Genomic DNA, 21184 nt, shown 5'->3' on the forward strand with positions numbered 1-21184 from the left:
TACAATGGAATGGGCTAATAGACTGGAGGCAAAAAGAGACAAGGGAGAAGGGAGGGAAGGAAGGGGATGGAGGAAAGAAAGTCACTGATAACTTCTGCTTTGGGCCCATCCCTTAGGGACTACAGTTGCCATCGTGGGCCATGGGGAGAGCGCCTTAAACAAAATAGGGGTTCCATTGGAGGTGGGCTCAAATCCAGGATTGGTTGGGTTTTATTTTATTTTTTTTCTTTTGGACATCTAAAGATCAATGTGGTTATTAAGTAACCTACTGGAGTGTTGAATTTGAAGATAAAGTGATAAGTCAAGGCTGAAGGCAGCAAGCCCAGGAGTTACCCGCAGACAGAACGGTCTTTATGCTGGCAAGGTTGGTGGGGTCACTCAGGGTATACAGTGCTAGTTGAGGCAGACAGGTGGGGGCCGTGGGGGGACGGAGCCTGGCGGGGGGTCAGACAGACTGATGAGAATAGCACCTGCAGAGGGGCGTGAAGAGGGAGAAAGAAGTGAGAAAAATGAGACCAAGAGTTGCAGGAGCGCTCAGGCCATGCGGGGATTGTGACCCGGAAGGCTCCCCAAGGGGTTTTCTCTGTTAGAATCTCAGGCCGGTCAGAGGTCAGGCATGTGCACACTCGTTATCTCACTGTTGTGAGCAGTCTGTTCTGGGCACTCAATATGTCCTGTGTGTAAATTGAATAAATAAATGTGTATTAACTTATCTTAGAGATTAAAAACTGAGTCCGGGGCTGGAGAGATGGCTTACCGGCTAAGGAGCTTGCCTGGGAAGCCTCAGGACCCAGGTTCGATTCCCCAGGTCCCACGTAAGCCAGAGGCACATGGTGGCACATGCATCTGGAGGTCGTTTGCAGTGGCTAGAGGCCCTGGTGTGCCCATTCTCACTCACCCTCTATCTGTTTCTCTCATAGATAAATAAATAAATAAAATATACACATTTTATTTCCCATGTGGCATTTGTAAATACTGCTTCAAGTAGCTACCTACTATTCGGTCATGACATTGTCAGTCTCTCCTCTACAATAGGTATATAAAAATGTTTAGAAAGGGCTGGAGAGATGGCTTAGTGGTTAAGCACTTGCCTGTGAAGCCTGAGGACTCTGGTTCGAGGCTCGATTCCCCAGGACCCACATTAACCAGATGCACAAGGGGCCGCACACATCTGGAGTTTGTTTGCGGTGGCTGGAGGCCGTGGCGTGCCCATTCTCTCTCTCTCTCTCTCTCTTTCTCTATCTGTCGCTCTCAAATAAATAAATAAAAATATTTAGAAGAAATTGAGTCCCAAGGAGGTAGCTAATACATTAGTAGCGAGTGAGATTAGAACTCAAACAAATGGGTTGCACAAACATGGTCTAGATCTCCCGGTGCACCTACGCATCTCTTTCAACTTCCGTTGTCCAGGCAACAAGCATCCTAGCCAGGCTCCCTTTTCAGGGACACTTCGTGACCACTTCCAACTTTGGCAGCCCTGTCCCTCTGTCGCCAATTTGTTTTACGGCTCTCTAAATGACTTGGGGGCAGAAGAGTGATGAACAATGTTGATTCATTCCACTGTCCCTTCTGTGCACTGAGCTCCCCTTCTGCCTGTATTGCTGAGCACACATTTAAAAGACAAGGAAATACCATTTATCTCCCGATTTCCTAGCATCTTTTCTTCAGCCAAATATGCTCCTCATAAAATTGATTTCAGATGCCTACCAGCCTTTAAAGTGGCAGCAGACTGCCTTGAACGCATCTGCTGTTTTTCATGTTAGCAACTTTCTCAGTTTAGGCAGATAAATGGGCAAAGAGTCTTTTACCTGCCTCCAGGTTGAAGGCTACATTGCTGAGAGGCTCCTGCATGCACCAGAAGATCAAAAGCTTTCTATTTTCAGTTCACAGGAAGATGTTTCACGTAAAAGCTAACCAGTACGCACAGACAGGAGGAAAATGTCAATTTTTCAATCTAAAGGTAACACTTCGGTGTGTATGTGCATATACATGTTTCTTGTAGTCACACTTGGTCACTTAAAATATACTCATTCTGGGGCTGGAGAGATGGCTCAGTGGTTAAGGCACTTGCCTGCAAAGCCTAAGGACATGGGTTCGATTCCCCAGCACCCACGTAAAGCCAGATGCACAAAGTGGCTCATACGCCTGGAGATCTTTTCAAGTAGCTAGAGGCCCCGTTGCACCCATCCTCTCTGTCTCCCTACCTCTTTCTCCCTCTCATAGATAAGTAAATAAAATATACACATTTTATTTCCCATGTGGCATTCATAAATACTGCTTCAAGTAGCTACCTTCCAGTCTCTCATGACAATGTCAGTCTCTCCTCTACAAATAGATATTTAAGTTGTTTGCAATTCTTCGGTCATAAATAATGCTACAATTACACATTTACATCATAATTTAGATTGTGCATTTAGAGGTTTCTTTGTTCAACAAAATCCCCCAAGTGAAACCATTCAGTCAAAAGTTACAAATATTTCCATCTGTGGATCCACATTGCTCACGCATCTTACAAACATACAGCGTCTCCCCACTGTGGGTGAAGGAAGCCTTCTTTATCTCCCCACTAGGACTGCATATTTAATTATGGTGCTTATTTTTTTATTTGACAGAGAAAGGGAGATTGAAAGAGAGAGAGAATGGGAGCGCCAGGGCCTCCAGACACTGCAAACGAACTCCAGACGTGTGCGCCCACTTGTGTATCTGGCTAACGTGGGTCCTGGGGAATCGAACCTGGGTCCTTTGGCTTTGCAGGCAAATACCTTAACCGCTAAGCAATCCATCCATAAATTAATAAATTAAATAAAGCCATCCCTTTAATTAATTAATTAATTAATTTATTTATTTATTTATTTATTTGACACAGAGAGAGAGAGAGAGAGAGAGAGAGAGAGAGAGAGAGAGAGAGAGAGAGAGCCGCCCCAACATGCCATCAATTTTCAGGTGTGTGCTTCTTGACTTTCTGCACAAGCCTCTTGTCCGATTCTCTGAACGAGTCACTCCATCCTCATCTCATTCTTGTTTCAGGGCGGCCACGTATTCTTCCTGCAGAGTGGCTCAACTTGTAATCGAGTAAATACATGGCAATTGTTAAATATCTCTCTACAGATATGCTTCCCAGGGGTTGCTGGCTTTTTTTTTTTAACCTGTTGTTTACATCATAGGTTTTCATATAAATTTGAGATGATCAGTACATTTTAGAATAATAATATAAAAAAAAACTAAGATAAAGATTTTAGGAAATTTGCAAAACCAGATAATAAAATCATCCTATAGTTCTATTATTCGGTGCTTGTCATTCCTGACATTTGATGCAATTTCTTTTACCTTTTTCTTTCTTTCTTTCTTTCTTTCTTTCTTTCTTTCTTTCTTTCTTTCTTTCTTTCTTTCTTTCTTTTTGTTTTTTTGAGGTAGGGTCTCACTGTAGCCCAAGCTGACCTGGAATTCACTATGGAGTCTCAGGGTGGCTTGGAATTCACGGCAATCCTCCTACCTCTGCCTCTCAAGTACTGGGATTAACCACGTCCAGCTTATCTTTTCTAAAAATCATATTGTTAAGTATTTTTTAACATAAGGGTAGGTTCATATTGTACATTCTACCATTCAGTTTCTTTCCCCTTAGCATTAAAAATACATTTTAGTGGCAATAAATATTCTTCCTCATTATCATTTTAATGGCTTCATAATATAAACAGTTCAAATTCATTCTTTTTTAAAATTTTTTTGTTCATTTTTATTTATTTGGTTGAGAGTGACAGAGAGAGAAAGAGGCAGATATATATATATATATATATATATATATATATATATATATATATATAGAGAGAGAGAGAGAGAGAGAGAGAGAGAGAGAGAGAGAATGAATGGGTGTGCCAGGGCCTCCAGCCTCTGCAAACGAAGTCCAGACGCGTGCCCCCTTGTGCAGCTGGCTAACGTGGGTCTCAGACCCAGGTCCTTAGCTTCACAGGCAAGCGCTTAACTGCTAAGCCATCTTTCCAGCCCTCAAATTCTTTTATATAAACCACTGTTAATGATTATTTCTAGTATTTACTACTGTAAATATATATGTGTCTTAAGGGCATATCCATGGTTATTTACTTAAGATGAATTTTCCTAAAAGTGGGTAACAGGTTTAAACACATGTTAAGTTCTTGTGTGGTAAACTACCAAATTCCCTTTCAAACTTGTTTGTTAAGTTTATGGCATGGAATTAATTTTGACTTAAGGTCATAAATTTTAACGCAGCATTTGAAGTGTTTTAAAAGAAGCAATTTACCTAGCTACTCATGTGTTAGAAAGGTAAGATAAACAAGTATGCAATGTGCCAAGAATCCAAATTTCCAGAGGCGAGCACGGCCCTGGAGCAAGTTGAGCTTTCAAAAATCAATGATTCCTTTTGTTCACACACAGATCAGCTAAAGACAGGGAGGTGGAGACTCGGGGGTCCCTGCTGAATGGTAGCCTCCAGTTTTGTTTTTGTTTTTTATTTTTGTTTGTTATTTTGTTCTTTTGAGACAAGCCCAACAGACTGGCCTTCTTTATTTACTTATTTTTTTGCAAGCGTGAGAGAGAATTGGCACGCCAGGGCCTCCAGCCACTGTAATCAAATTCCAGATGTGTGCGCCACCTGTGAGCATGTGTGACCCTGTGAGCTTATGTCACCTTGTGTGTCTGGCTTACGTGGGACCTGGAGAGTCGAACGTGGGTCCTTAGGCTTTGCAGGCAAGCGCCTTAACCACTAAGCCACCTCTCCCATCTCCTGCCTTCATTCTTTCACTAAACCCTGGAACGTTCTTATTTTCTGGAAGAGGAGATCCCTGAACTTGGGAAGATGAGGACCTTGTTGGGGTCCACAAGGTGATGTTGCAGAACCAGGCTCATTTCACCCCAAGAGCTTACAGCTCCTACTGTGCATTTGCCTTCAAAGGGACTCTACAACTTCCACACAAATTCTTCTCCTCCCCTTGCCCCATCCTACCAACTCTTACGTATATTTACGAACACATTACCATTGACCTTTGAGAATCAAGCACAATTTCTCATCTCAGCCTTTGGTCTCTCTCAGTTCCTATTTAGTTTAATTAGACCAGTTTAATATCGTGCATAGCACTTAAAAGTAGAAGGGTTTAGTATTAATAAGAATAAGCGCATGCATGCTATAAAAGGCAATAAGCCTCATGATGGTTTATTTATAAAGTCAGGGCTGTATCTTAACATGCCTATTCTTCCACATCAAGCAATGATGTGGTTTTTGAAAAGCCATCTGGTAGAAAATATTGGGGGTGGCTGGGGAGACGGCTTACCAGTTAAGACACTTGATGCAAAGCCAAAGGACCCAGGTTCGATTCCCCAGGACCCACATAACCCAGATGCACAAGGAGGCACATGTGTCTGGAGTTCGTTTGAAGTAGTTGGAGGCCTTGGCAAAGTGTTCTCTCTCTCTCTCCCTCTCTCAAATAAATAAAAATATTTTTTTTTTTAAAAAAAGAAAATATTGGGGGGGAAAAGACACTCAATTTCATTACCACAGGTAACTAAAGTATGTACCAAACAAAATGGAGTATGGTCCCATGTAGTGAGATTCAAAAAACAAAAAAAAATAAATAAATAAAACCAACCAAATCCTGTATGTTTGAATTAATGATTTTAGTAGAAAAACTTGAAAATCTGACATCACAAGTCCTACATCTAGTGTCAGGGTGATTGGTAGATGGGCACAACGATCACAGAAGACATTTTCGGGGCTGGAGACATGGCATAACAGTCAACACAACTTGCCTGAAAATCCTGAGGACCCAGGTTCAATTCCCCGGGACCCACGTAAGCCAGATGCACAAGGGGGCGCACACGTCTGGAGTTCGTTTACAGTGGCTGGAGCCCTGTCACACCCATTCTCTATCTGCCTCTCTCTCTTTCTCTCGCTCTCTATCTATCTCTATATAAATAAATAAATAATAAATAAATAAAACTTTTTTTAAAAAAAAAAAAGACATTTTCATCCCTGCTTTAGAGGTCAAAAAGCATGCAAATGAGTTGGGCACCATGGCCCTTTCAGCAAGGCCAGCTGACCTGGTGTTTTTCTGTGCCTGCCGCCTCCACGACCTGCCTCCTGCTTACCTGAGCTCCGTCACTCACTCTCCCCTCACAGAGCTGACGCAAACAGAGACACAATTTTCTTTAGAAGCATCCAATTTTTGCCCAGACTAGCTATAGCAGACAGCTTCAGGGTCGCTGGGATGAACTTCCAGACCAGGCACAGGTATGGAGGAAGGGATATTTATTGAAGCTTACAGATCCAGGGGAAGTTCCATAATGGCAGAAGAAGCTGGCCTGCCTTCACAGGACCAAGCAGAGAGAGAGAGAGAGAGAGAGGGAGAAGCCACAGCCAAAAGCCAAAAGTCACACAGCACAGCACACTTCAGGAACTCCAGCTAGGCCCCCTTTAGATTGAAACCTCAAACCCACCACCACACCTGAAGATCCACCAAGTGACACCGCCTCCAGCCAGGTGGCTGCAGATGCAAACTACAAACTCATAAAACACTGAATAGGACTGGAGAGATGGCTTAGTGGTTAAGGCATCTGCCTGCAAAGCCAAAGGACCCAGATTCGACTCCTCAGGATCCACATTAGCCAAATGTACAAGGTGGCACACACATCTGGAGTTCGTTTGCAGTGGCTAGAGGCCCTGGCACCCTCATTCTCTCTCTCTACGTACCAATTTCTGTATCTCTCCCCACCCCTCTCAAATAAATAAAAAATAAATTAAAAAGACGTGCATGGTGGCTCGCACCTTTAATCCCAGCACTCCGAAGGCAGAGGTAGGAGGATCTCTGTGAGTTCGAAGCCACCCTGAGATTACATAGTGGATTCCAGGTCAGCCTGGACTAGAGTGAGACCCTACCTCGGAAAAACAAAAAAATAAATAAATAAAAGCAACTGAATATATTGGGGGACATCTATTCAAGCTACCACACTAGGCAAGCCCAGACCATTTTGTTTTGAGGCACGGCTGTTCCTTTGCATCGTATTCTAGACTATTGTCTGCCTGGGAATATCTCATCTGTATTTTGGTTTCTGACGGTCTCCCAGCACGAGGAGCCCCTTTGCACCATAGAGAGTCCTTCAAGCAGTAAAGGCTTGGGAGCTGGCGGGCTAAACGGTGATGGAGCCAGTAAAAAGGGCCCCACCACCAAGCCATGCAGAATTGTGTCCCTTTATCAGTCCCGAACCTCTGAGAAAGGAGATGTCCGTCCGCCTGGGAACCTGGAGAAGCGGCTACTCTGCTGACCTGCGGAGGTCAGCCTTCCCAGCCTCTAGCAACTGAGACCTTCACAAGGGAATGATGTGTCACGCAACTGTCCTGTGACGCCTGGGAACAGTCCCCCAGGTAGGTCTCTCTGCCTGTGCCCTTCACCTAGTTCTCTGCACCTGTGGGCTCCACGGAGTCGCTCCAGAGCCGTGCCTGGCATCCCGGCGGGAGCCCTGCGCCGGTGATCACATGGCCGGTGCCCGAACCCTTGGCCTGGAAATTAGAGCCATGTTGATCGCTGGCTTTCTTGTGGGTTTGGCCCTTTCTGTCAGCTCTCAACGCTCTTTTTCTTGGGGGTTGATGTGTGAATGTCCTTTGCAAAGTTGTTGATATTTAATGGGCCCTTAATGAAGCGGAAACCTGTCCCCTGTTCTTTTCATTTATTAGGTGTAGGGGGTGAGGGGAAGTTGAGTTAGTTATTTTCTAAGACGTCCTCAAGTTCATAGAACCCACATACACAAGGGGGCACATGCTTCTGGAGTTCATTGGTCATAGCTGGAGGACCTGGTGTACCCATTTTCTCTCTCTTTTTCTTTCTCTCAAATAAATGAAAAATATATATATATATATATTTTAAAACAAGAAGCGGGTCGAGTGTGGTGGCACACGCCTTTAATCCCAGCACTCGGGAGGCAGAGGTAGGAGGATCACCGTGAGCTCGAGGCCACCCTGAGACTCCATAATGAATTCCAGGTCAGCCTGGGCTAGAGTGAGACCCTACCTCGAAAAACCAAAAAATCATAAAATGTCACAGCTCTAACAAACCCCTAAAAGGTCCACCGCCTTGATTTGACTCATGAGTGGACAAGCGCCTTAGTAGGGTGGGGGAGGAAAGTGACCTGTTCAAAGTCACACCACTAGGCCTGACGAGGTAGAGAACACCATTCGCGCTTCTGATTCCTGGGGGCCCCTCTCCCCTACCTCCAGCTGCTATCCGTACCCAGGTGGTAGGGACGCCATGATGTGCTCTGTTTTTTTAAACATTTTTATTTTTATTTTATATTTGAGAGCGAGAGAGAGAGAGGCAAATAGAGAGAGAACGGAAGCACCAGGGCCTCCAGCCACTACCAACAAACTCCGGAAGCATGCACCGCCTTGCGCATCTGGCTTACGTGGGTCCTGGGGAATCGAACCTGGGCCCTCTGGCTTTGCAGACAAGCACCTTCGCCTCTAAGCCAGCTCTCTAGCTCATGACCCGTGTGCTTCTGTTCACATTATTCTAACACGCAATATCTGAGTGCAAGACGATGACCCGAGGAATTCGTTTATTTCCGGGGCTGCACTCATTCTGCAGGGCTTGTTACTTTTATTTATATATTTGATCACTCAGATAAAATAATAAACTAATCAGCGGGACAATTTCCTGGTGTGCTCCACCAAGGGCGTTGTACAGCCTCTGTGAGAGCTTCCGCCCTCTCCTGTCAGCAGATCCGCCTTCTGTCCGCCGTCCTTGATGTCAGCCTCAGACACACGTGGCTGGCGGCAGGATGCCAGGACGTGTGCCTCCACGGGGCACCTGGTGATGTTAGGTCATGGGGCGAAGGAATCATCACCCAAGGGTGCCCCCCCCCCCAGTTCCTTCACAGCCAGGTTGTCGCTTGTGCTTTACAGAGATGAGAATAAGATTCTCAGAAGCCAGAGCTGGGGCAGTGTCGAATGAGAACTTATGGAGAAGGGGAAAGCTGTGTGCAGAGAGGCACTGGACGTCTGAGCCAAATGGGGTTACAGTCCAAGACAAGGAGCCAAACGTGGAGGCTCATCTGCTGACCACAGACTCCGGGGCGCGGCCCGATGGGGCAGCAAGTGTGGGAGAAATGCGGAAACCCCGATCACGGGCTTGAACAGAACAGCAGAGCCCCAAAGCCGTGTCCGATTGCTGGGTGTTCAAGTCTGGATCGGCAGCGAACTTTCCTCCAACGTAGCCTCCACTTCCCCACGGTAGCCAGCAATTCGCTTTCTCCTCTCGCCGTTGACTCTGTCCTCACTCAGCTCTAAGCCCGAGTGTATCACACGGGTCTAAAGCCACGCCTGGAATATAAGAGTTCAATAAACATTTGTTGCGTCAATGGGGGAATGACAGGTAGGTGGACAGATGGGCCAGCATGTCACCACTACTGGTAGCTAGCTTATACCATCAGCCACCTTGATGTAATCAGCAGAAATTAACCAGAGATCCCTTTGATACTTTTATACACAATTATTCAACATGACCCGGCGAGGTGGCGCACGCCTTTAATCCCAGCGCTTGGGAGGCAGAGGCAGGAGGATCGCTGTGAGTTCGAGGTCACTCTGAGCCTCCATGGTGAATTCCAGGTTCCAGTTGAGCCTGGTCGAGAGCAAGACCCAACCTCGAAATCCTCCCCCCAACTCCCTCCAAGAGAATAATTATTCAATATGGTACAGCAGTAGCCCATACACAAGTATTTAATTGCCCTTGACTTAAGCAAGTAGGTTATTAACGCATACCGCCTGCATAACCCTATTCACTCACGGCGCAAGTCGGAGGTCACGGCATCCAGCTGTCTTGGTGGCCTCATTCACTGGCTATCAGACAGGCACAAGTGCAGTAACTGTCCTGGTGGCCTTTGGATGGTTGCTATGGGTTACATCCAGTAGGTGGGTTCTCGTTGGTTGGTCAGATTCTAAATTCCCTTCCAGAAGCTGGTTGGCCAGGAGGGAGGTCCAGGATGGACGCGGGAAACAGTCAGGAGTCTGCAGCTTCCAGCTGTGAGGTCCGGCTCATGCCTCTGCTGGGCTCTGTACACAGCTTAACAAACCCGACGGGCTGGAGAGATGGCTTAGTGGCTAAGCACTTGCCTGTGAAGCCTGAGGACCCTGGTTCAAGGCTCAATTCCCCAGGACCCACGTTAGCCAGATGCACAAGGGGGAGCACGCGTCTGGTTTATGTGGGTCCTGAGGAATCCAACTTGGGTCCTTTGGCTTTGCAGGCAAGCGCCTTCACCACTAAGCCGTCTTCCCAGCCTATGTCTTTTATTCATTTTTTTTGTTTTTAATATTTTTATTTTTATTTATTTATTTGAGAAAGAGAATCTATTTTTTTCCTTTTAAACATTTTATTTATTTATTTGAGGGAGAAAGAGACAGAGAGAAAGAGAATAGGCGTGCCAGGGCCTTCAGCTGCTGAAATGAATTACAGATACATGTGCCCCCTTGTGCATCTGGCTTATGGGGGTCCTGGGGATTTGAACTGGGGTCCTTTGGCTTTTCAAGCAAGTGCCTTAACCACTAAGCAATCTTTCTAGTCCCGGTCTTGATTCTAAAAACAGGCCCCACAGATGGTAGGGTTTTAAAGCCTGTCAGAAACACGGTCATAACTTAGACAAATATCTGGAATTACTTGCATAACAAACCTCATTATATGGTTGATCATTTAACCTATGCCTATCATATACCAGTCACTATGTTTAGAGAGTATTGATCATGAGTGTGTCCAGAGTTATGCAAAGCTCATTGTATTGATAAGAAAATGTTTAATTCATATGTGGAATATTAATGATAAACACCGAAGATACAAAAACTGAAGTTAAACGCTGGGGAAAACGAAAAGGTGACCATAACTAACATTTTTAGATGGTGAATTAGAAAGATAGCAAAGATAGCGATTGCTAATTTTTACATTGGCTCCTACAGGAAGCTAGGACAACATCTGCATTTCTTGGAGCTGTGCAGGGAACTCACATTATTCCAAGGTCTCCAGAGTAGAAATGTCCTGTGGCCCTCAATGCTGTCAGCCAACAAACTCTAGTCTCATCCTGATGGTCAGTGAAGTTCTGAGGAAATCCCAGGAGAAAGCAAGTGCATCCAGGTCTCTCCAGCTGGCCAGTGTCTGAGGCAGTCTGAGCCATTAGGACAAGATGCCATAAATTACCCACATTATTCCTCACACTTCTTGAGGTTGGAAGTCTCTGATCTGTGCAATGTCGCTGGCTGTTGGCAAGGACTATCCTCTGGGTCACAAGCAGCCGCTGTTCCTGACGTCCTCACCTGGCAGAGGCATTGAGACGCAGCCCCTTGGGATCTCTTTGGGAGGGACACTAATGTCGCTCACCCTCACAACCTCGGGGCTCCATCTTGTACCAGTGTCGCATTGAAAGCCGTCAGCCCTTGGGCTGGAGAGATGGCTTAGCGGTTAAGCGCTCGCCTATGAAGCCTATGGACCCCGGTTCGAGGCTCGGTTCCCCAGGTCCCACGTTAGCCAGATGTACAAGGGGGCGCACGCACGCATCTGGAGTTCGTTTGCAGTGGCTGGAAGCCCTGGCGCGCCCATTCTCTCTCTCTCCCTCTATCTGTCTCTCTGTGTCTGTCGCTCTCAAATAAATAAATAAAAAGTGAACAAAAAAAAAAAAAATTTAAAAAAAAAAAAAAAAAAAAAAAAAAAGAAAGCCGTCAGCCCACGCGGTGTGTCGAGATGCACAAACATCTCACAGCCCTGCGGGGGACCTGACTGCCCCTGGAGGGCACGTGACCTCCGCAGGGGTAGCTTTTGGTCACATTCGGGTGTGACATGGGGCAAGCAGCCTGTGGCAGGTTCCCCTTTCGCGCCTCAGCCTTCACCATGACATTGGTCACCCTCTGATGCGTTCTGTGTTTGATCACTTAAGTGTCATCTGTCTTGGTCCCCTGACTCTGGGGGCCATGGAGACAGGACCATTTGCTTACATTATTATTAACACCCCATGAGCAAAGCAGTGTTTGGCACCTAGACTCTCAGTAAATATTTACCAATGAATAATGATCAGTGACAGAATGGAAGAAGGAATGGGTAGATGCTTATGTAAAAAAGTTAGGGCTAGCCAGGCATGGTGGCACACGCCTTTTTTTTTTTTTTTTTTTGGTTGTTGTTGTTCATTTTTATTTATTTAGTTGAAAGTGACAGAGAGAGAGAGAGAGAGAGAATGGGCGTGCCAGGGCCTCCAATCACTGCAAACAAACTCCAGACACGTGTGCCCCCTTGTGCATCTGGCTAATGTGGGTCCTGGGGAATTGAGCCTTGAACCAGTGTCCTTAGGCTTCACAGGCAAGCGCTTAACCGCTAAGCCATCTCTCCAGCCCACACACGCCTTTAATCCCAGGACTCGGGAGGCAGAGGTCGGAGGAACTCCATGAGTCCAACACCACCATGAGACTATATAGTGAATTCCAGGTCAGCCTAGACCAGAGTGAACTCCACCTTGATAAACAAAAGACAAAAACCAAAAACCGCCCTTAGGATAAAATGCAGTAATTATAGACGCATACACTGGGATTGAAATCAAGACCAGTGGAATAAATGTAGAGCTCAAAACTAGACTCTGAGGAATTGAAACTTAGTATGTGATAGCTAAATCATTACAAATGAATGTCACAACAGTGAACTGAGGAATAAGTGGTGCTGTGACAAAGATTGAATGCTGGCCTTGTATCACACAAACATCATTAATTCCAAGTGGATTAAATGTGAAAAGCATTTTACTTTAAAACACTCAAAAAGAACCGTAAACCTATATATACGGCCTTTAGAACCTAGGGGTGGCTAAGGACCTATAGAATACAACAAACAAAACACTTAAAAATCAAATACAGGGCTGGAGAGATGGCTTAGCGGTTAAGCGCTTGCCTGTGAAGCCTAAGGACCCCAGTTCAAGGTTCAATCTCCCAGGACCCACGTTAGCCAGATGCACAAGGGGGCGCACGCGTCTGGAGTTCGTTTGCAGAGGCTGGAAGCCCTGGCGCGCCCATTCTCTCTCTCCCTCTATCTGTCTTTCTGTGTCAGTCGCTTTCAAATAAATAAATAAAAAATTTAAAAAAAATTTTTTAAAAATCAAATACAAATGTATGCTATCACATTCATATTTGAAACTTGCATGTGTTACCATAGGCAAAGCAAGAAATTAAAGTTTGGAATAGTAAAATATATATATATGTATGTATTTGTAACATATCTACAGCTCCAAAAGGATTGGAACCAAAGCTTACGGATGAGAACAGAGCCCGGTTATAACAGCTCTATGTGATCCCGTGTATTTTGGGCAAGTGTGATCGTTTCACAGTTTTGCTCGTTCCTCTACTTACATGGCTCCTCCCCATAACTTGTGCCCATGATGTATTTAAGACTGGATACGCGGGCTGGAGAGATGGCTTAGCGGTTAAGCGCTTGCCTGTGAAGCCTAAGGACCCTGGTTCGAGGCTCAGTTCCCCAGGACCCACGTTAGCCAGATACACAAGGAGGCGCACGCGTCTGGAGTTCGTTTGCAGAGGCTGGAAGCCCTGGTGCGCCCATTCTCTCTCTCTCCCTCTATCTGTCTTCCTCTCTGTGTCTGTCGCTCTCAAATAAATAAATAAAAACAAAAACAACAAAGACTGGATACACTACCATCCTGCTGTCCCCATTCACCCTGCTTGAAATTAAGCCCCTGCCACCCTCAGCAATTTTCATCTCCTCTGCCTGGTTCTCCCTGGCACCATTTGACTGACATACTAGATATTTTGTTTTCCTAGTATTTTATTTTTTTTTCTCCATATGACCACAATTCCATAGAAAACTAGGCAACAGGAATAGCAAATAGCAGATGATGAAACCTAAATGGCCAATAAAAAAATACAACATAGTCTTATCGGAATAGTGTTTAGAAAAATGCCTTTTTAAAAAAAATCACCATGCAAAGCCAGGCGTGGTGGCACAGGCCTTTAATCCCAGCACTGGGGAGGCAGAGGTAGGAGGATCGCCAAGAGTTCAAGGCCACCCTGAGACTACAGAGTGAATTCCAGGTCAGCCTGGGCCAGAGCCAGAGCCTACCTTGAAAAAAACAAACAAAACAAAACAAAAAATGTCATGACAGGGCTGGAGAGATGGCTTAGTGGTTAAGGAGCTTGCCTTTGAAGCTTAGGAACTCCTGTTCCAATCTCCAGGTCCCACAGAAGCCAGACGCACTGATGCAAGTGTGCAATGTCTCACACGCACACAAGGGGGCGCATGCATCTGGAGTTCATTTGCAGTGGCTAAAGGCCCTGGCACACACACCCCTTGCCCCCCCCTCATAAAAAAATAAATAAACTTTAAAAACCACCATGACATATTTTATACATATAAGATTAAAAAATTTAAAGATCTGACCATACTGAGTCCTGTGAATGATGGGAACTGATGAACTGATGCACGATTAATGTAAAAGTGAGCATCACCTTATGGGACAGCCTACAGTGCCCTGTAACGTAGAAGAGACATAACATCTTCAGCCAGGAACATTCAGAATCGGATTTGTTCTCACACGTACAGTCACAAATAGCGTCTCTTATCCACGTGTGTTAGCGCAACTTGGAAACTACTCAGATGTACATCATTATGAATGCTTTTGTAAGATTATAATATACATATACATATAATATACATACAATAAATAATATTCTTACTATAATAACTCTTATTATTATATGTTATATATTATATGCATATATTATTATAACATTATATGCACATTTTTGTTGTGTTTTTTATTTGTTTTGTTTTGTTTTTTTCAAGGTAGGTTCTCATTGTAGCTCAGGCTGACTGGGAATTCACTCTGTAGTCCCAGGAAGGTCTCAAACTCATGGCAATCCTCCTACCTCTGCCTCCCTAGTGCTGGGATTAAAGGCATGCACCACCACACCTGGCTAATAATAATAATTATATATATATATATATATACACACACACATATATATACATATGTATGATAACATATGAAAAAAATCCTATGTAAATGTTAAATAATTAGGGCTGTGGCGCTGGCTCAGTGATTCCAAGTTAAAGGCTGCTGGCCGAAGTTTAATTTTTAGCCCCCAGTTGAAGCTGGATGCAAAGTGGCACGTGTGCCTCTGCTCCCAAAACACCTAAGATAAAGTGAGGCAGACGATACTGGGAAGGAATTCCTGATTGGATTTGCTGATGTCTACAGTGCGTCATCCTCAAAGTGGACACAAACGGAGCGTCTGTGGTGGAATGATGGCTCCGGCCAGGCTGGCGGTGTACATAGGTTTTTGTTGTAATTCCATCTACATTCAACATCATGCTTGAAACACTTCATAGGCCCGAGGGCACTGAGGTGTAACAATGAGAAAATAAAATTCAAGACACAGCGTATCAAACGGTGCTGTGGGGCACAGTAAAAACGTCAGCTGAAGTTTGCGGTGGGGAAAAGCCTGGGTGTGATTCTAGGCGAGGGGACTTCTGTTCACAGCAATTAAATGAAACCAAGGTTTGGAACCAGGCACTTTGGGTTTAAATCACGGCTTGCACATTTACTAAGGTGTTTAAAACTTGAACACCATGCCAGGCGTGGTGGCGCACGCCTTTCATCCCAGCACTCGGGAGGCAGAGGTGGGAGGATCGCCGTGAGTTCGAGGCCACCCTGAGACTCCATAGTGAATTCCAGGTCAGCCTGGGCTACAGCAAGACCCTACCTCACAAAATAATAAATAATGAATAAAAATACAATTTGAACATCAGTTTTCTCATCTTCAAAGTGGACGTGTAACTTATAGAAGCAAAATAGAAAACCATCAGAGAAAAATCAGTGACTCCGACACTGGGTTCTTTGGAAAGATCACTGAGGCATATAAACCTTTATCTAAATTGATGGAGAAAAAAAAAAAAGATTTAACTAAAATGGCAAATAGAATAATATGCATTACCACCAATTTTACAGAAATAAAGAAAAATGATGATAGGGCTGGAGAGATGGCTTAGTGGTTAAGCACTTGCCTGTGAAGCCTGAGGACCCCGGTTCGAGGCTCGATTCCCCAGGACCCACGTTCGCCAGATGCACAAGGGGGCGCACGCGTCTGGAGTTCGTTTGCAGTGGCTGGAGGCCCTGGCGTTCCTATTCTCTCTTTCTATCTGCCTCTTCGTTTCTCTGTCTGTCGCTCTCAAATAAATAAATAAAAATAAACAAAAAAAATTTTTTAAATGATGATAAAGTAGAAAAAAAGGCCTCCCCAAATATTAGTGGGAGGATGAAATGAGACAAGGTTTATAATGCTTGGCGTGCATCGTGACACACGATGAGGAGGAAGGTTGTCATGTGTTCCTGAGCACCAGCTCTTTTAGGCTTTTGAGACATGGCCTCAGTGTCTCAGGCTGGCCTGGAACTCACTAAGACGTCCAGGCTGGCCCTGAACTTAACATCAGACCTCTACCTCAACCGGCTGCAAATGGCTGCAGTTATAATAGATACATGCCGCCACACCTTGACGTGTGCCATCGTGCCCAGACGTTTGCCACCATGCCCGGCAGAGCACCAGGTCTTGATGGGAAAAAGACATATACTCTTTTCTCTCATGTCATTTGATTACTTTAGAGTAACCCACTTTACTTGTGAGAAAACAGAGGCCTGAGAAAGTCAGATAATTTGCCTAACCTAAGATCATCTAACTCGCTAAGTCTTCCTACAGAGAGAAAGAACTTTAAATTAATATCCTGGCTATATTTCACTCGTTTTACGCAGAGACTAAATTGAATTTCTATAAAACACAGCCATAATCTACACTGTAGATTGCTCCCCCCCTTTTGAGCAGGGAGTCAACCAGCCATTACTCATTAAAACTAATAACAAACACCTACTGAGTTTATGCATATGTAACCACAAACATGTAAAATAACTGAGTTAGTTGTAACTAGATAAATATTCCTGCCTAAAACAGAGTCTTGGACTTGGAGTACGCTTGGAAAACACTAAGTGTAGCTGTTCGTTATGTCATTATGGGAGGGTTTTCTATTTGTCTATGTTTTATTTTTTAAATTTTTTTGTTTATTTTATTTATTTACTTGAGAGAGACAGACAGAGAGAGAGAGAGAGAGAGAGAGAAGGGGCGCGCCAGGGCCTCCAGCCGCTGCAAACAAACTCCAGACACGTGCGCCCCCTTGTGCATCAGGCTAACGTGGGTCCTGGGGAATCGAGCCTTGAACCGGGGTCCTTAGTTTTCCAAGTAAGCACGTCACCACTAAGCCATCTCTCCAGCCCATACTTGTCTTTTTAAACTGTAGACTCTTTTGCCCCTCTGCCCTTAGTTTTACTGATGTCTGAAGAATCTCTGCCTCTCAGCTTTCTGTCTTCTATTGCCTGAAAATCCAGATGGAACAGAACCTTTTATCATCACGATTATTTTGAGTGAACAGTTTTCTTAAATGCAATTTTCATCACGTCGATTCCATTGATTAAGCACTCATTGATTCACTTGCTCCCTCCTTCCCGGTTGCAGCAGGCACTGATTGACGGCTCTGTGGCAGTCTCTGGGTTAGGTTCATGGGGAGCAAAGGTCAAAGAGTAGTGACAACTTCATCAGGCTGGAGAGATGGCTTAGCGGTTAAGCACTTGCCTGAGAAGCCTAAGGACCCCAGTTCGAGGTTCGATTCCCCAGGACCCACGTTAGCCAGATGCACAAGGGGGCGCACACATCTGGAGTTCGTTTGCATTGGCTGGAGGCCCTGGCATGCCCATTCTCTCTCTCTCTCTCTCTCTCTCTCTCTCTCTCTCTCTCTCTCTCTCTGCCTCTTTCTCTCCCTGTCGCTCTCAAATAAATAAATAAAAATAAACAAAAAATTTAAAAACTAAAAAAAGTCAAACTTCTCCATGGGATAAGTTAAAACCTTAGCACTTAGCAACAGCCTTGTTATGTTATATGAAATGGATTTCCCATAACTTCACAATTTTCATCCTATTTTTAAATATACATAATGCTGTTAGCAGGAATGCTGCCATTCGCCATCATTATTCTAGTTGCTATTTCTCTCTTACAAGTAACGCTGGGCTGAATGTCTATATATTTTGGTCTGCATTTGAGATCATTTCCCTAGGAAGACATTCAGCAGGTGAATTGTAGATGAAATGATATGACTGCTTTCAAGACTCTTGACCTTTTCTCTAGTGTCTGCCTCTTAACTGATCTTAGGGCAAATGCACAAACCCTTAAGAGACAAAGGTGGATTATCAACATGCACTCTGGGCTGAGGAGATGGCTTAGTGATTAAAGCACTTGCCTATGAAGCCTAAGGACCCAGGTCCGATTTCTCAGGACCTACGCAAGCCAGATGCACAAGGGGGCGCATGCATCTGGAGTTTGTTTGCAGTGGCTGGAGGCCCTGGCATGCCCGTTCTCTCTCTTTCTCTCTCTCTCTGTCTCTCTCTACCTCTACCTCTCTAAATAAATAAAATATTTGTTTAAAAAAAATCCTTGCACTCTGCTAAGGATGTGTGTACAGACACATGTTTGAGAAAGACACACACACACACACACACACACACACATCCTGATGACTCCCTTCTAAGAAATAGCATATGCCTTCCCCTTGTCTTAACATTCAACAATGGGTTGTTTGTTGGTTTATGATAGTATTTATATTTTATCTAACTGTGCTTCTCAGTGCCTGATGCATATAAAAGGAAACTGGTGGATGTTTATGAATGGGGGGTGGGATGAGAAACTAAGACATTAAAAACTCACATTGCCCTGTTTCATTACCGCATTTTGTTTGTTTACAGCCTTCAGCAAGACATGGTGGTGACTGTGGCTCTGGGTCTTCATGATTGAAGAGCTCTTGTGCGACACAGAGGTAAACGTTCCTGTCTGGGTTTCTGGGTTCTCGTGAAAGTGGTGCTGGCTAGGTTCTTGTTACTTTTAAGATGTGGGGAACGGCGCAGGGAACCTCGGGGACCTGGCATATAGGTGTCTTTTTGCCAGTTTAGTTTGTGGTTTTGATGGCAAAAAAAAAAAATTGATTTTCCGTCGCCTTTTCTTTAGGACCTAGTAAATATAATCTTTGCTTTTCTGGCTGGCAAGTTTTAAAGCCTCTCCTAAAAGAATCTTTCCTATTGGTCTGCCAACAATGTATGCACTTTCCTCTCAAATGCCTGCCATTTCAATACAGTCCCCCAACAAAAGAAACCGTTCCCAACTACAGACTGTAAAGTGGAGCCATAGCCGAGATGGTTGTTTCTACATGAGAAGCAGACGTGCACGTTTACATGCTTAAGGGACGCGCACCATTATTTGGGGTTCCTAAACTTTTTTTGGGGGGGCGGTTTTGAGGTAGGGTCTCACTCTAGCTCAGGCTGACCTGGAATTCACTCTGTAGTCTCAGGGTGGCCTCGAACTCACGGCGATCCTCCTACCTCTGCCTCTCCAAGTGCTGGGATTAAAGGCATGCGCCACCACACCCGGCTCATGGGTTCCTAAACTTTCCAATTGCGACTCTGAGTTACGAACTTCATCCGGAAGCTGAGGACAGCGCCGTTGAAAGCGCCTGTATTTATGACAAATTAGAAGCACGTATTCTAATGTCTGCTCCTTGTTTGCCGGGACTGTGCCAAATGAATCACAGACCAGTGGATGGATGTCCCTTCCAACACTTTTAATTAGCTGCATGGCCTATTAGAATGAACTAAGTGTTGCTTTTCTACCATAGATTACCTCTGCCCCCCCCCACCCCTTCAATGGAATAGAGAGTTTATTCTCCACAAGGTAATATTAATCTCTTCCCCAGGCAGACAAGCATAGAAAATTAAACAATGGTCTGTTAAAAAGCCCAGATAATGTATTTATCATCTCCAGTTTATGTGAGTTTGCAAGGCAAACAAGAGACGGTGGCATTTGTTACGGGACCTTGGGGGAAACAAAAAAGGGACAAGAGAAGGAGATGGGAAGGAAGCTGGACAATCTGAGGCTTGTAAAATCCATTCAGAATAGAAGGAGCTATTGAAGACTGAAGAAATTAATTACTCTGAATGACTCAAGTGTCACCAACCATTTAAGGGACCCGGCAAAGAGGCTGAGAATCTTGTTTTTTTTTTTTCCCTGAGTTTCTGTTGGGAAGGGGGGTGCCGAGATCCCACAGCTGTCTTTTTTTTTTCTTTTTGCATCTCCTTCGTCACTTAGTGACATGTTCAGCTGACTTGCGCCACAGACTCCTCTAATGAGTGCAGTTAAATGAGAAATGTGGTTAGAGCTGGAAACCCTTTGCCCCGTGGGCTGGCTGGATGATTCAGACGAGCTTCCCGGCTTTGTAACCCTCAGACCTCGGAGAGGCATGCGGTTTCCCACAGTGGGAGGAGGAGGTTCATTTTCTGAAGCTGAGCTGAGTTCCGTCTTTTTTTATTATTGCTTTTCCATCCACAAACTGTTTCTCTGAGGCGAAGTGAATATGGAATGGCAAATTAAGGGATTCTACATAAGGAGGGCTAGGGAGCAAGAACTCCCCCAAACAGCCATCTTTCTAGGTTGCCCACGTAATAAATCTTTCGAGTGCATTTCTGCCCATGGACAGAGGAGGAAAATATATAGATGTGGTGACTTCCACGTTTGACATCAGAGGACTAGATTGGATGCTTTCTCAGATCTGGGCCTTAGCCTGCCTCGGGAACTGTTGGTTTCATTTTGAACTTTGTCACCCAGTAGCAGTGACCCCCCCACCATATCTCAGCCTAGTTGCCCCTTTCTCTGTTGGGTCACTTATAAAGTGAGAACAAGGATATCCGTCTTCCATGGGTATAGAGAGGTTCGCTATGGCCGAAAGAACACGCATGTGTATGCTGTCCTTATCATCTCTTTAATCAAGTAGCCTGTTTTATAGTCTTGGCTTTCAAACATAGAGAAAACTCACTGGTCTGCGCTCCTCCCCGGGTTCAAGTTAAGGGGCTTGGAAGTATTTTTTTTCTTTCTGGTTTGTTCTATTAGAAATAAATATTTCAGGCTGGAGAGATGGCTTAGCGGTTAAGCAGTTGCCTGTGAAGCCTAAGGGCCCCGGTTCGAGGCTCAATTCCCCAGGACCCACGTTAGCCAGATGCACAAGGGGGCGCGTGTGTCTGGACTTTGTAGTGGCTGGAGGTCCTGGCATGCCTG

General features: G+C 44.8%; 1 protein-coding gene across 2 annotated transcripts in view; it reads left to right on the plus strand.

Annotated features, from left to right (window-relative positions):
* The window catches only part of Dab1 (DAB adaptor protein 1), a 1267233-nt gene that overhangs the window by 578100 nt on the left and 667949 nt on the right, over positions 1 to 21184 (plus strand). For both annotated transcript variants that reach the window (XM_045139320.1, XM_045139318.1), the window contains exon 3: positions 18829 to 18899. The gene's annotated coding sequence lies outside the window, so the exon portion shown is untranslated. The remainder of the gene's footprint in view (positions 1 to 18828; positions 18900 to 21184) is intronic.

This window comes from Jaculus jaculus, chromosome 21, assembly GCF_020740685.1.
Source record: "Jaculus jaculus isolate mJacJac1 chromosome 21, mJacJac1.mat.Y.cur, whole genome shotgun sequence".
Lineage (NCBI taxonomy): Eukaryota > Metazoa > Chordata > Mammalia > Rodentia > Dipodidae > Jaculus > Jaculus jaculus.